Source organism: Misgurnus anguillicaudatus, chromosome 21 (assembly GCF_027580225.2).
Source record: "Misgurnus anguillicaudatus chromosome 21, ASM2758022v2, whole genome shotgun sequence".
In the NCBI taxonomy this organism is placed as follows: domain Eukaryota; kingdom Metazoa; phylum Chordata; class Actinopteri; order Cypriniformes; family Cobitidae; genus Misgurnus; species Misgurnus anguillicaudatus.
Genome location: NC_073357.2, coordinates 17,879,744 through 17,894,193, shown reverse-complemented (window position 1 = coordinate 17,894,193; position 14,450 = coordinate 17,879,744). Strand labels below are relative to the sequence as shown.

Below are 14,450 nucleotides of genomic sequence, written 5' to 3'. Positions count from 1 at the left end.
TTACTTAGGAAACCAAAACATTTGTTATTTTCGACAAGGCATTTGTTTAAGAGATCAGTTTAGCAACTAGTCAGACCTTAAAAAAAGAAACTGGAAGTAAGGTTCGGATTAGTTTGAAATGTGAATTAAAAATAAATGTATTTTTAAAGCATTTATATTTACATTGCATGGGAGAAAAGTTTTGAACATGTTAAAATTAATTATATTTTAACTGCAAAAATAGAATTATAATTTTATATTTTACACATACTTATACATTTTATAAAACATTTATATTTTGGCCAGGAATTTTTTTACTGTATAGCTTGTAAAATTATTGCCCCTGAAATACATTTTGAAAAATATATAAATATATGAAGGTTTAAACTAAATTAAATTAAGCGTTGCTTTTTACAAAATGTATTTAGCATGTATTTAAAACATATTTTTGGCCAGAGAAATTCATTTTTTTTGCCATATGGGAATCTGTTGATTGTATTAATTTCCAGCGTTGCACTCTTGGAGTGCATCATCCAGATACTTAAAGTACACTTTATTTTTGGGTATTTTTAGTTTGAATACCACTACTTACACTATTATACTAGAAAATGGCTAAGAGTGCATAAGTGTGCGATTTGGGACACACCTTTCAAGTCCTATTAGATAATCAAAATATTGTGTTATAAAGTTTCAGGAAAAATGTTTAAAACCATTTAAAAAGAGAGACATCATCCTATTGAAAATTAAACCAGTGATATAGTGAATTATGTTGTATTTTTATATTGTATATTGATGTTGAGTGTTTCTGCATTAAGTTCTAGATGAGAGCTGAGTTGTCGTGGCAACCGTGACGCATCATCAGTCAACAAAGAGCAGCACCAAACTCTCAACTCTCTCAACTCTTCTCTTTTACTGTAAAAGGTTTGTAAAAATTATTACATTTCAAAGAAAAAACATTGTAATTCACACGCTTTAATGTCAAAGTAAAGTTTTTATCGAATATTTTTGTAGCACTTTAACATTAACATTAGTAAATCCATTAACTAACATTAGGGATGCACCGAATATTCGGCCACCGAAAATTTTCGGCCTAAAATGGCAAAAAGAGCATTTTCGGTTTTTGGCTGAAAGACTTTTATCACCGAAACAATACGGCCGAAATGTTGTTATGACGCAAATAGAAACTGCGACCTGCACATGCTTGTCCGAAGCAAAATGTCTGCGGTGTGGATGTATTTAACTCTGTAAACACATAGGCACATGCGGTTGAAATGTCCGGTCCAGACGTGATCATCACAGTATGCCCTTCAAAGATCAGAACTCTTAATGTGTAAACTTTAGAGAGAGTCACTCTGTGTCTCATAGTGTAGTCCATTAACATACATTTGGCGAATAAAGCAATGAAAAACAACGTAACGTTTTTATGTGGAGCGACTGTTGCGCTGTTTGGGATTCGCCCTCTGTCTCTGTGTGTGCAGCGCTCGCATTCAAGTGCCCTCAATAGTGCACACGCGTATAAGTGCCCTCAATGGTGCACACGCGAGAAAGACGCGTTTAAAAAACAAGCGATCATAAAATCTTATTATGTTCGCCTAGCACATATAAAGAAAATTACACTGTGAATGCAAACATGGTACTTACTTAAAAATAGTAAATTGACCTTAATTAGTTTTTATCATCCTGCTTTTAACACTTGCTTTTAGTGAGTTACTTGAAAAATCTTACCAGCTCAGTCTACTTGAGCTGGATTCATATAGAAAAAGTAAGTTTATGACATGTGGACATGCGCAGATCAGTCCTCTCTGAAATGCCTAAACCCCACCAATCAAGGTGCTTCGTGGAGCGGGTCTTGGCGTTGCGGGAATCGTAATTTTGCAGACGGTGGTTACACCACTACATGCTGCAACTGACCAGGTGGAGCTGGACCTAAACATCGCTTCTACGGCACTTGTGATAATGTTCAGACGATATTCTTGTGCTTGTGCACACTCATTTGGTAAGTAAATATTTTACCCGTGTGCACACCGTTTTGTTTCTGTAAGTCAGCGCCAGTGTTTTGTGCTTGATATTCGTGTAGTAATGTCTGCTGAACTATATTATAGACATAACGTGGCTAACGTTATATTTTGCTGAAACTTGGTCAATACTTTATTCATTTTTCAATCCACAACTTTCTCGGTGTTGAAAATTGGTAACTTTAAAGACTTTTGACACGTTAAAATTCAGGAATAACTTTATTGTTATGCGGCGCCGCAAGAATCGACAGCCAAATGACGTCAAAGTATCGCTAGAGCGAGACGAAATAAGATTTCTTGAATCATTCTCGCGATACTTTGACGTCATCCGGCTGTCGGTTCTTGCGGCGCCGCATGAAGTCGAACAAGCCTAGTAAGGTAACTTTTGTCGAGTAACGTACTGACTAGCATGATGACAGACTGGTGCCGGTGGTTTGTTAGTTTCCTGAGCTTTATAACAGATTTTTATAAGTTTAGGCAGAACAAGTATGTATCATTTTATTTTAAGCTAGGCTGTAAAGTTAATTTAGCTACCAATAATAACAGTCTGTGCTTATCAAAGACAAGATTACCACGTGTGTCGACATATGATTGGGGATATCCCCACAATGTTATTTTAACACTCGCACTTAACACTGGTCGATATTCATAGCTGTGCCGTTTCCATGGTTACCACGTGTAGTACCCAGATCAGACACGTTACAGACAAGAGTGTCTCCTTGTCTGATTTTTTTTACACAGTTTATCATAGTCTGTTATGATAGTGAACGTATTTGCTGCCATACTCTGTTGCTTACCTTATTATTCAAGGTCATCTTGTACATAATGTGCACATTTTAATAAGGGGAACTGTCTGTGGGTTATAGGCCTATGTTAGTTTTCACATGTAACGTTACTTGTTGTGAACTTTGGTTGTATTAAATTGTTGTGTTTTTTTAAAACTGTCCTCTTTCAGGCTCAAGCAGAATGGTAATCAATCCTCCTCACATTCCATAATCCCAGCAATAAAAGTTATTTTCAACTAATAACTGTTAATATTGCATGTTAAAGTAAAAGTTATGCTTACATCAGAGCAATTGGATTGCAACAAAAGCGAATCAATTTAAGAAATTCAAAGTAAATATCTTGTGTGTTTAAATGAATTTATCATTCTGTATGATGAAATATACTATAATGTTTTGTGCATATGTTGAATTTCAAATATTTGATGTAATTAGTATTTCTGAACTGGCTTTATAGATACTGTGGACAGTCCATCATATCCAGGACTAGACAGTATCCTAGATGCCAACCACAAGTGAGTCATTTACCTTTTGTACTGCTCCGTTCACTTGTCTTGAAGTTCAATGATTAAAACTTGATAATTAGATTTTTGCAAGGATTTCGTTTTTCCTATAGCTCTGGTATTTAAAGTCTGATAATGCAGCCGGCACTATCTTGCACCCGATGCACAGCGAACTTTCCCTCCACAGACGCACGTTAGTAAACTAGGAATGAACTTTTGTTCCCTGGGCTGTTCGGCCCAAAAAAGAAAGCGTGTTCCGGCGCAAACAATCCCTCACAAATCCTCAGCTGATGTATTATTCACTATCTAACTTGGATTGGGCCGATCCTAGCCTGATTTCAATCCTTACGGTAACTACAGGTAACAACGAAATTACTTGCAGTGTCAACATTTACCGAGCAACACAGAATAAAATCAAACATAACAATTTATTAGCCAGGTAGGAAACACATAATTCAGAAGCCAATTTACATTCCAATTCAAATACGAAGAAGAAACAAAAATAATCAAATGAGAGTAATGCATACCTGGCAAATGGTGAATATCTGGTTACAGATTTCTCAAAGTAAAATAAAATACATGATGCTGTATCAAAGATACAGCATCATGGGGGCGAGTTTCCATGTACAGAAAAACCCGCTGAACTATTTTACATCATTCCCTTAAATATCCAGAGAGACAAAGCATATTGGAATTTGGTACTGATTGGTTGTAAAACTCAGGGGTGTTGCCTAATATACATACAGTGGGTGATTGGTCAACATGTCTAAGGTAGGAGTTGTCTCCCAACATTAGGTAAAGTTTACAGATTAACATTGAATCCTGTTGTCATATTAATAAACCCAAATGTACCACTTGCATTAAAACACTTCATATGACACCAAACAAGACCAGTCTCAGATTCTTTGTGCATATAGAATGTAGCATTTCATATACAGTTTGCTTTGAAAACATGAGGAGAGGGGGACGAGAAAGTGTGGCAGGATGTGACTCTTCTGTCCCACACCATGGGGTAGCTGTCCTGGGGGGTAGATGTAAATTCTTTGAGAAAGGTTTCAGATGATAATTCAACAGGAATTAGGGAGCAGTTCCCTGTGGATTCAGCCATTTACTGCTGGCTTTAGAAGTACCTTTTGTCAAGGTTTAAAGGGCTTACAGTCTTTAATTGTGAAACACGCAAGTCTTTTTGAGTTGTTGCGCCTTTCTTCTCAAATGTTCACCAGGATGTGCATTCTTGCCTTCACGCAGGAGCTGATCCACTGTGTGTGTGTGTGTGTGTGTGTGTGTGTGTGTGTGTGTGTGTGTGTGTGTGTGTGTGCATGCGTGAGCAAACGAGAGAGAGAGAGGCAGTGTAGTGGTGATTTGTATGCTTCTGATACTGTTGTCATTTTCTAGTAGAAGAGCCTGCGATGGGTTGAAATTACCAGAGCCATAACAGTTTACTTGTATAAAAAAATACATTTAGCAGTTTGGCTTTCCTAAGGGTCAGTATAACCTGTTCTGAAAATAGTCTATTAAAATCAACATACCGCAATACATACTGCTATCGCAAGAGGCAGCAATGCATATCGCCATATGGATTTTAGGCCATATCGCCCATCTCTACTCGCAATGCACCTACATTTAAAATAACATAAAATGGTTGCAGGGAAAATGGTCTAAAGAACGGTTCAATATGAATACGCTTATCGTTACACCCCTAATACCTACACAACTAATTTGAGAGATGTAAATAGAAATAAAATGTTCCAAATAAACGTTATACATATTCATTCATTCATTTCAAATTTAAGTAAAAGGAGTCTAGGTTGAACTGTCAGTGTCACTGTTCAAGAATGTATAGACCTTATTGGATCTCCATAGCTGTAGTTTAACCAAATCAAATATATTTTGTTTGCTTTATTGTTACAATCCAATGTGAAAATGTTATCAGAGAATGTGGCTTTAAATACATTACAACAATAAAAATGAATGTTATAGACTAGCATAAATTGCAATGCTAAAGAATTTGTGTCTTTGCATCTATACAGCGAGAGACAAGGCTCTAGAATGCATCACTGTTGGTGTCCTGACGGTTGTCAGTGAAGATAGTCCTCACGAGGGTCAAAGCTTAGTGGTCCTCCAGCCCATCTCCACTGCCATCATTCTGGAGGGAGGTATTGTTATGGATAATGTTAAGAACTTGCCTCAAGTCTTTTGTTTGGGGTTAAATATGCATTGCATTTGGATTACCCAAAATGCATGGCAAATACACTCAACTTCATTCGGACTGTGATGCTTGGACTGGGAAAGAAAAACCTCCCACCAAAACGGTTGACTTTGAAGAACAGTCTTCTGGGTAGGAACAATAAAGAGTCCGCTTAAAATCACATAAGTTACAAAAAGCAATCATAAACGTAGCTTAGACACTCCTTTTTCATCCACGCGAGGAAAAATATCACAGGGGCTGTTAAACTTGGTATTAAGATGTGTTTTCATCGATCAGATCACAAGTGGACGAGAGAGAGACATTACGTTTACACTTGGTGTTTAAATCCGTCTCTTTTTGTCCATTTTCGACCGCTTCTCTTCAGATTACTGAGGAGACGGTCTGTGGACCAGTTCCTCTCCTGTCATTTACTCATGAGCTAGAGTAATGACGGGTTTAAATGGACGCGAACTAATATGTCAGAGTCCAATGCTTATGTTTTAAGTAAACGTTACATGTCCGTGTATATGTAAGAGCTTTCTCTGATATTGGTAATAAGATCGCTCAACTTTCACACGCTTGTAAAATGAAACGAAAGACGCGCAGATCAGACGCTTTTATCAATGAAAGGCTAAAAATAGCGCTGTACACCGTGTGTTTGTGCTAGAGGTCAGAAAAGATGAAAAACATTTATCTCAGTACCTCAGATTACATAAATGGGCGGAGAGACGGCGTGTGGCTGTTCCAAGACATTAAACCACATGCATGTTTACACTAACAAGTGTTACGCATACCCATGCTATAGTTAGCCAAGGAACTATAAAACTTCAAGTTTACAACATAAACTGTATAGATGTAAACGAATATGCTGAATTACCTGTGGTGAAGATAGAAAGTAACTTGAGTCCAATGAGCCCCATCTTGGAAAACTAACTCCAATATTGACTTTGGTCTTGATGTTTTTCCTGTCGCGTTGTCGTTTAAAATTCCTGTTTCGCTTCCTTGGCGACTTGTTTTAATGTCCTCGAGAATAGTTCTTCAACAGGCTTTCAAAGCATTTGATCGCAGGTTTATCACGGCGTGCGACCGAAGGATTCAGTCTAATGCAGGTCGCATATCCGGGCTGCATACGTCATCAAGCCTGGTTTATTTAAATGAACTTAGCATTACATTCGCAAGTCATAAGCATATTACATCAATTTACAATTAATTAAGAATAATTGTCAGCTTTATAATTGTTAATATTCCGAAATAAGACTGTCTTGATGACGTATACCGCCTACACATGCAACCTCGGGAGGCTTCAGCTAGCGGCCAGCTTGAGTGTGCTCTGAAAGCGCGAAAGGCGGAGCTTGAATTTCAGGAATGTCCCTCGTCGGCGAATGTATTTCAAAGATGGAGGCACAACATGGATTCAGCCAGAGAGCGCTACGGCGGTATGTATTTTAAATAGCAGATTCTACACTTACGAGAATACTTTGATTAGTGGGGTGGAAGTAATTACACATGAATGAGCACATACTTTTGGAAGAAAACATGGGTTTTTGCTAAGAATTAACTAAAAAAAGTACACACTGGAGCTTTAATGTTAGTTAATGTCAATACAACATAAGTTCTAGATGAGAGCTGAGTTGTCGTGGCAACCGTGACGCATCAACAGTAAACAAAGAGCAGCACCAAACTCTGAACTCTCTTAACTCTTCTCTTTTATTGTAAAAGGTCAGTAAAAGTTATTACATTTCAAAGATAAAACATTGTAATTCACACGCTTTAATGTCAAAGTAAAGTTTTTATTGAATATTTGGTAACACTTTAACATTAACATTAATAAATCCATTAACTAACATGAACAAACAATCAACAATATAGTTTTTCAGCATGTATTAATTCTTGTTAATGTTAGTTAATGTCAATACAGTTATTCATGTTAGTTCATGGTGCTTTAATTAGTTTTTTTCAGTTGCTTTGGAGCTTAAACTGAATGTGTGCATTTCTCAGAACAATCTGTACTGCACAACATTATGGATGTCCTGCAAAAGCCTGTAACTTGTTCAAAATCCTTACTGTAGGTCATCTCTTAAAAGTAAATTTTTACGTCAGTGGAACATGTTAGTGTTATCAAAATAGCAAATGCGCGTGTCATTGTTCTTGAACAAGAGGGTCAAAATGTTTAGTCAAATGTTGTCAATATACCAAGTGTACCTACACAATTATAAGTGTCAGTATTTTCTGATGTAAACTGTGATGAATTACCTTTTTACCATTTTTAATGACGAAATTGTATATTGGACAATTGTATAATAATCTGCATGATTGTATTAAAGCATTTGCAATTTGTCCAAAACAATGAGAACTTGCTTTTATGTTGTGCACAACTGACTTGATGATGTAGAGGTTGAACAAAATGTTTTGAATGCTCCAAAGAGACTTAGAAAAACTGTAATAAATAAAAAATGTGTTATATACAGTCATGTGATGAAGACAAATGCAATTTGGCATCTCCAATTCATCTAACCTGTAGGTGGAGACCGGTATACCCGGAGTAAACCCACGCTGACACCGGAAGAACATGCAAACCCCACACAGAAAGGCCACCTGACTTAGCCGGGGCTCGAACCGGGGACCGTTTTGCTGCCCTGTTTGACTCTCATTATAAAGGTAAGTGTGCAGTTTTATAGTTTATCAGTATTTTATACATGTTAAAAAACATCACTGCAAACACACAAAAAAGACTTAGTAAGACTTAGTTTATTGGTTAGTTAAGTGGTCACATTTGACAGTTTAGGCTAAAAAAAGTCCAATGAAGTACAACACCGGGCTCTTAAAGAAGAAACTAGGGATGCATAACGATTAATCATGATTAATCTATAGCAGAATAAAAGTTTTTGTTTAAATCATATATATGTGTGAACTGTGTATTATTATATATATATACACATGTATGTATAATTTTAAGAAAAAATATATTTATATATGAAATATTTATATATTATATAGATTATACATACAGTACCAGTAAATATACTAATGTATATACACATGTAAACAGTTCTTAAATATATACATGCATGTGTATGCATTTATCTATACAAAGTTATTATACACAGTACACACATATATGATCTAAACAAAAACTTTTATTCTGCTATAGATTAATCGCGATTAATCGTTATGCATCCCTAATAGAAAATCATTAAATATATAAATTACTTCAAAAAACAACAACATGTAATCCTCATTTTAACCTATTTGGACTAATTTTGAATGTCCATCAGTCTGGTTTTGTTTTGCGGATCTGGCAACCCTGTTTATAATCACATAATTTTATAATCCACTGATTGAAGACTTGTTTATCATGTTTAAACCTTGGCCGAAAAGTGCAAATACAAAAAAATTAATCAGAAAGTAGTTCCCAAACAAAGAGACTTTTAAAATAACTCCGTTGTTGTTTTCTAGTTTTCTTTTTTCAAACGTGTGCCGTCGAACTGTTGTATAAAAGCAATATCGCTCTCGGAGTTGTGTGATATAGCTCTATATCATCACGGCTGTGATTAGGCCAGAGGCACGAGGCCGTATATCACACTCCTACTCGAGCGATATTGCTTAATTATTGTATAGAGTTCAAGCTGATCACAGAGGAGAAAATGTTGGTGTGGCTCGAGTGATGTTTACTGCACGTGGATCAGACAGAAACTGCTTTATAGCAGACAAAAGTGTTCACAGTCAGAGGTAAAATTTATTATTATTTTTTTACTTAAGTCACTATTTCAAAGATTTAATGTAATTCGTCTGTTTCATTTAGATTAGAGAGCGTCTGGCGTGATCTCTGGATAGGGGTCACTAGCTTGTTCTAACATATTTTACACACACTAGAGGAACAGGACATGCTGGATCTGAACAGCGCTCTTCACTTATTTTAACCAAATGAACTGTGAATTATGATGATGACCAAACAATAAACCTTATGTTTTATGTTAGGAGATGACCATTCCTGATATCAAAAGAGAGGACAGTGAATCTATCAAAGATAAACACAGCGATAAATTAGCCACACTTTAAAGGGCCTATAAGTCCTGAACATATGAAGCAGTTAAGACAACTTATTACACGGCTCTCTGGAATGCTTGATTCTGATTGGTCAGTTGAGACATTTGCAGTTTCGTTCTTTTCAAATAATAACCGCTCCAAAATAATAACGCATAGCCGGACTACTTGCATGTTTTTAATCCCTCCGCGCCAACAAAGATTACTGTTTGGCGCCATCTTCTGACAAACACTGGACAACCACAATTAAAAATGGAAAGAGCTGACTGAACTTGACAAAATAGAGCATGACAGCTACGAAGCCAACACACAAAAAAATACAGAATGGGCATTAAAACTTCTCAAAGACTGGCTAAAAGAGAAAAAAATGGAGACAGACAAGTATGAAGCAGAGGATCTTAATAAGGTATTACGATCATTTTATGCATCTGTGCAAAGTTTCGCGGAAGGATAAAAATGTTAATTTAAAACAAATATGCCAATAAAATGTTTCAAAAACTAGACTTATGTTCATGTTGCTCATCAAGAAAATACATCTTAATCAAATAATTTTTTTATATTTGTACTGAAAACAAAACAAAAATAAACCTTACTGAAAAATCCAGCGAAGACCAGCATAAGCTGGTAGCTGGTTTTAACGGGTTTAAGGTGGCAGTAGCTGGTTTAAGCTGGTCCTCCCAGTCTGGCAAGGCTGGTCAAGCTGGTGGGTCAGCCGGTTTTCAAGCCTGGCCAGCTAAGTCCAGCTAGACCAGTTTAAAAAGTGATCAAAGCACAGCTAGACCAGCTTGCTACACCAGCAAAACCAGCTAAAACCAGCCCACCTGCTTATGCTGGTCTTGGCTGTATTTTTTAGTAGGGTAAGAAAGTAATTTTTGCAGTGTAATGGCTATGTAGGTATAACAAATTAAAACATTTAACTGACCAGTCAAACATTAAATAGTCTCAAATCAAACAAATTTCTCTCATTATATTGTAGTCCAACATATAAACTATACTATTGCTACAAAACTCACAAGTGTAAGAGAAAATAAATATCCTGTAGTGAAACATTTTCTTTATAAAGACTCTCCACACCTTGTGACTTTATTTAATTTGCTGTTTTATAAGATGGGTAACAGCGCCACTTACTGCATATGTTACTGGCGGGGAAGCGTTGCCTCTTAATTGACCAGATAACTAGTCTGTGGCTGGTAAAGAGTTAATGGTTGTTACATCTTGACCAAAGCATTTCTGTTGTCAAGGTCACTCTGGCACGACGCTTTGATATTGTGACATCATAAAGGTCACGCTCAAGTCATCGCGTGTAGAACAGCACGAGTCGTTCATGCGTCCCATTTGAAGTTTGCACCTCCTGACAGCTGCTGGATTTCTCCTCCAAAAGGTATTTGTCTTTTATTTAAGTTTTATGATGTTTGCTTATAGCGGTCGTTTTAAATGCAGTATTGCTTACAGAAGTAACGAAATAGGGCAAAGCAATCATATAAATCAAGTTTTTATTGAGGTGTATCTCCAGCAAAAGAAGAAATTAAAGGAGCATTTCACCCGTAGAAACATAAATCTTTATTGAAAGTGCGTCATATTTGTAGTCAAAATGTAATATACATTTCGAATTTGGTGCCTATTTGACAGAGAAAAGGGGTGTTTGTAGTCTCGCTCCCTTAACAAAGATATTGGGCTTCCTTCTTTCAATGATGCAAAATGATGATTTTTACATCATTGAAAGAAGGAAGTGCAACACTGAAATCTGTATTTCTCCTGTCTCAGCGGCAACTAAGAAAATGATGCATGACCATTCAAAAAACATGACTGGGGTTCTAACTATACGAAGCTTTATGCAAATGGGTGAAGTGTTCCTTTAAGTGATTTTAACTGCAGTCCGTGCGTTTTCACCAACACTGTAGTGAATTATTTAAATTCTTCTATTTAAAATTAATATTAAGTTCAATTTCATACTAAATTTGCTTTTCGCTAAGTAATTACAGCATGTAATGCAGAATGGTTGACCATTTGTTATAGTCTGTTACTGTAAGCATGTTTCCGTTTTTAGTCTTTTGTAAACTGAAATAAGTTGCTGTCAAGTGAATATTAAAATTTTGAATTACAGAAAATGTCATGGTACTCAGGTCATAAGTAATTCGGTAAGTGAAGGTCATGATAATTTGTTAGTAATTATTAAGGTCTTACAACGTAATTACTGAATTAGTTATGATCTGGTACAGTGTGCTGAAGTGAAACTCATGGTCATTTTTTTTGTTAGCAATTATATTTCAAATGCTGCTCATCCCTGTGCATACCCGCCATTAAATGGCGCTGCATTCATTCAATTCATGGTCAAAATGAACATGGACTGACCAAAAAAAGCTAGCATTTTCCCATAAATGAATATAAGTAATAAAACAGTGATTTGATATACGGTGTATTCTGTAAAATTATGAATCTGTAAAATTATTTTAAAAATTATGAATCTTTAGTGTGGAAAACATAGAGGGGTGGTGTACCAGACAAAGATTAGCTTAAGCCAGGACTAGGCCTTAGTTTAATTAGGAAATATAACTAACGGAAAACATCACTTGTGTGCATTTTAAGTCAAAACAAAGAGCACTGATGTATTTTAAGATACAAGATACAAGTTGTTTTCAGTTTGAACTCTCTTACAATTATTTTAGTCTAGGACTAGTCTAATCCCTGTCCGGGAAACCGTCCCAGAAGAGTTTAAAATTTTCAGACAATCTCATTAAAGTAGATGAAATGCGATCATTTGTGGGCCGTTTATGCTTAACTAATATTAAGTGACTGTTGATATCAACCTATTTTCATGAATTATAATAAATAGCACGCTGTTAAAAAGTCACGCAATATACCAAGTTCAAATTTGCGTGCATATGATATGCCAGTCCTTCCCATTCACTTAATACCGCACATCTTTTTGTGTCATTTCATGTATTGGTTTCTTTTTCCAATTTTGTTTACTATTGTCACTTGGGATTGGAGTTAGAACAACTTTCTGTTAAATATCAGACATCCTAACTCCAATTCTAACCCAAATTTTAAGTGAGCATGGCTTAAAAATAGAGATTTTTTTTAGGAAACCTTAGGGCTCTGTATCGATTCAGATGTTCCAGATCGATTCAATTTCGATTCACAAGCTATCAAAACGATTCGATTTCAATTCTCGATTCAATTTTCGATTCCGGTTTTTACGCTCGATTCTTGATTCAACTCAATGAATATAGATTTAATACAAATACTATATTAATAATAAAGAACAGTGAACAGCAGTTTACAAGTGGGTAATTAATAAAAAGAAATTAAAAGCCACAACACAAATCGTCATCGTCTTGCTTGTGAAATCTAAAATGCTTCCATACTTCTGACTTTTTATGTGAAGGTGGCATCAATGTCGATGAAGCACCTGAAACTGCCATTTTAAGCACTGAATAAATACATGACAGGCTTGCCTCTCCTTGGTAACATCGCCAAAGGCAAAAAACAGGGTGACATCTAGTGAAAAAGACTAGTAATTAGATTAACATTAATCTTGCGTTCAATGTTTGCGGAAATAAATATGAAGAAAAAAAATTCTGCTCTTTGAGAATCGATTTTGAATCGACCACATAAAAAAAACGATTAATCGAAAAATAGATTTTTTTGCCCAGCCTTATGAAACTTATACATACAACAACAAACTAACCCAAATCCCAAATCTAACCCCAATCCCAAAAGACAATGGTTTAAAAATACCAATACACAACCAATACATAAAATGACATGAAAAGATGATATTAAGTGAACGTGAAGGACTGGCGTATCATGTGCATGCAAAATTGGACTTTGGCGTATGTATTGTACAACTTTTCAAACAGTGTGCTATTTATACAAATACACTTAGTTGGGGTTTGTTGTTTTTTTTCATTACTAAGTTCTACTTCACACTAGTGTTTTACACAGTAATGCACTGAACAATATACAACATACACCTTCATTTTTCTTTAAAAACAACATTAGAAATGGTCCTGACCTCTAGATCTGAGTAAGCTGTACAACAAATCTCTTAAAGGGATATTTTAACCAAAATTAAAGTTCTGTCATCAAACCTGTATATGTTTCTTTGTTCTGATGAACACAAAGGAAGATATTTTGAGAAATGATTGTAATCAAACTAATATGAGGCCCCATTGACTTCTATAGTAGAATAAAGAAACACTATGAAAGTCAATGGGGCCTCAGATCAGTTTGGTTACAAACATTTCTCAAAATATCTTTCTTTGTGTTCATCAGAACAAGGAAATATATACAGGTTTGTAACAACATAAGAGTGTGTAAATGATAACAGATTTTCATTTTTGGGTGAACTGTCCCTTTAACATTACAGTTTTAGTGCATAATTGTTATGCATTTGATGAAGCTATTTTTGACAAAATAAGAGTTTTCAAAATAATGAGAATAATTCCTTGCAGAAATGTAAACAAGGCAGGAGCCAGAGATTTTATAGGGGTGGCTGCGTACACAAAATATCCTTATACAAGCAAACAAGGCACTTAGCTAAACCTAAAATATGTTTCAAAATAGAATATACAATCTATAATGTACCCAGATAATTGAAAATGGTCGTTTATTCACTTTTATAAATTACTTTTTATAGGGTTATGAAAACATTTCAATTCTGGCTTTAGGGCAAGTTTGGACAAATTTCCTAAAACTATTTTAAAAGGACACTGACTTTGGGCCCAATGGGAAACGACTTGCTAATGACGCACAACCATGATGTTTGGTCTTCTTTTCAAATCCTGTAGTGAAAACTATTCATAAGCTCTGTCCCAAATGACATACTACACACTATACACTTAAACTACACACTATGTACTCACACATCAAGTGTATACATTTTAGAAGAGTAGTATCGTCCCAAATGAAACACTTGATGGTTTTGTTCTAATCA

The 14,450-nt window shown here is 35.6% G+C and overlaps 1 long non-coding RNA gene across 2 annotated transcripts; it reads left to right on the top strand.

The window, feature by feature from the left end:
- The first annotated feature begins 1,870 nt into the window (after window positions 1–1,870).
- LOC141353280 (uncharacterized) lies at window positions 1,871–10,487 on the top strand. 2 transcript variants are annotated; one of them, XR_012360301.1, is made up of 6 exons: window positions 1,871–1,975; window positions 2,950–3,291; window positions 5,310–5,435; window positions 7,989–8,125; window positions 9,086–9,196; window positions 9,270–10,487. It is a non-coding gene; the product is annotated as an uncharacterized lncRNA (long non-coding RNA). The 2 variants fall into 2 exon arrangements; XR_012360300.1 differs by having other exon boundaries at window positions 9,086–10,487.
- Window positions 10,488–14,450: the final 3,963 nt, after the last annotated feature.